The sequence below is a fragment of the Egretta garzetta genome, unplaced genomic scaffold (assembly GCF_000687185.1).
Source record: "Egretta garzetta isolate BGI_Z169 unplaced genomic scaffold, ASM68718v1 scaffold198, whole genome shotgun sequence".
In the NCBI taxonomy this organism is placed as follows: domain Eukaryota; kingdom Metazoa; phylum Chordata; class Aves; order Pelecaniformes; family Ardeidae; genus Egretta; species Egretta garzetta.
The window spans coordinates 225,324-227,146 of record NW_009260398.1 but is presented as its reverse complement, the minus strand read 5'-3'; the positions used below and the strand labels follow the sequence as shown (position 1 = coordinate 227,146).

The window sequence follows — 1,823 nt, the reverse complement described above, 5'->3', positions numbered from 1 at the left end:
TCTGCAAGGGCTGTCACAGGGGCACCCAGCAGGGCTTCCCCGGGCTCCGGGCGGCCTCCAGTCCCAGACCCTGCCATGGGAGCTGGGCGCCCAGCCCCCCCTGGTTCTGGGGGCTCCCTGCGTATCGGCGTAAGACTGCTCGAACGAGGTGTTCAGGAGCCCTCTGCTAATTTGTGCTTCTCGTCACGCCGCACCTAAGCGGCTCCTAACAGCCTCTGCCAGCGTTTGACGGCCGCCCAGCTCCTAGGAGGAGCCATAGCCATTGCCAGCAGAAAGCAAACCGCCCGTCTCGATCTCTGTGGATATGGGTTTGCTTGCACTTGTGCACCTCGCGCTGGAGTAACACAGATGATATTGCAGATGGTGACCGGGCCAGTTGTGTCATCCCCCGATGGCGCTCAGGCAGAACCCTGCCTACCTGCGCTGTTGCTTTCTGCCCAGACCCCGGCTCTGGTTTCGCTCTCCCCTTCGGTTTTGGTGGAAGGCGTTTGCGAAGCTCGCCTACATCTCGGCATCTCTGCGTAGGTCCCCCAGCGGGATGTGTAAGCTCTTCGCCTGCGCCTGGGCTGGGCGGGCATATCGGGGCCAGTGCTGCCTCCACGCCACGCAAGCGGGGCCGGCGCTGGCCGGGGCCTCTGGCAGCTGGGGCGGTTGCTTCTCCTGCCCTACACGCCTGGGGTTTCGGTGGGCACCAGCTCAGACAGCCCTAGCAAAGCGAGCCGCTTTCTTTGTGCGCTTCCGTGTTCGCAGGCGGTTCGACGCTGGATTGCGGCTGTCCAGCAAAACCCGCCAGCAAACGGGAAACCCGGCAGGGGCGTCCCTTTTCCTGCAGCGGGAGTTGGGCCAAGCTTCTCGCCTTGCAGGTGAGTCCTGGGACTAAACAGGTGTTGATTTAACCGTTCTCATCCATGCAAAATGCACTGGATACCTGCTCTGCGTTTCCCAGGCTGGGGGATGGACCCCGATGGTTGCTTCTCCCATCGGCACCCCCAGCGTGCGGTGTCCTCCCGCTGACTCGCCCCGAAGGACGGGTTTCAGCGCTACCTTGGCTTCCCCCGCTGCCCAGCTCACCAGGGGAGGGGAAGGCCTCGGGGCGCGAGGTTGTTTATCTCGGCATCTGTTCTGCCTCACGCTGTTGCCAAACCTTCGCGGAGACCTTGCTGAGCACTCGTCAGATGCAGACCCCACTCAGCTCGGCTCCCCGCCGTGCCCCCGCCCCAGGTTGTCCTCATCCCGCAGACGCGTTCTCGGAGTCCTCCCGCTTTGCTGCAGTGCTCTTCCTCCCGGCAGTGCCCACCCCTGGGCAGGTCTTCCGCTCGCCCGGTGTGGCGGGGTGGATCCAGTCTCCTTGCGTTGCGTGTCCGCAGGCCTGCTCAAGCCCGCTCAGGGAGCTGTTGCTAAGCCTGGTCCCTCTGCCTCCAGCACCGCTGCGTTTGTCGATGCTTTAGCTATGATTTGTGGCAGTGCGAGCTGTTGAAGGACATGTCGTAAACAGCTTTGTTTAAAGGGAATTGTCACCAAATGGTGGGGTAGTCAGTACAAAAGCATTTGTTCTTTGTCAGGGGAATGACGGGTAGCACTGCAGCTTTGGGAGTTCATGGAACGTTACCTGAGAGAAGGTGGCTTTTAAGCTTTTTTTTTTTTTTTTAGCAAAGCACATTTATTTGTACGTCAAAAGACGTATCCTGTGGAAGAGCATCGTACCTAGAGTGATTCATAAACCAGATGGCATTCTACTGTCTGTGGAGAGTTAATCTCCTAATCTGCTCGTCTTTTACCTGTAATTGCATATGAAAGACAACTGTTATTTTGAGGAAAAATGA

General features: G+C 59.1%; 1 protein-coding gene across 1 annotated transcript in view; it reads left to right on the top strand.

Moving 5' to 3' along the window:
• SLC24A3 (solute carrier family 24 member 3) overlaps positions 1 to 1,823 on the top strand; it is a 139,829-nt gene that overhangs the window by 29,267 nt on the left and 108,739 nt on the right. The window lies entirely within an intron of this gene.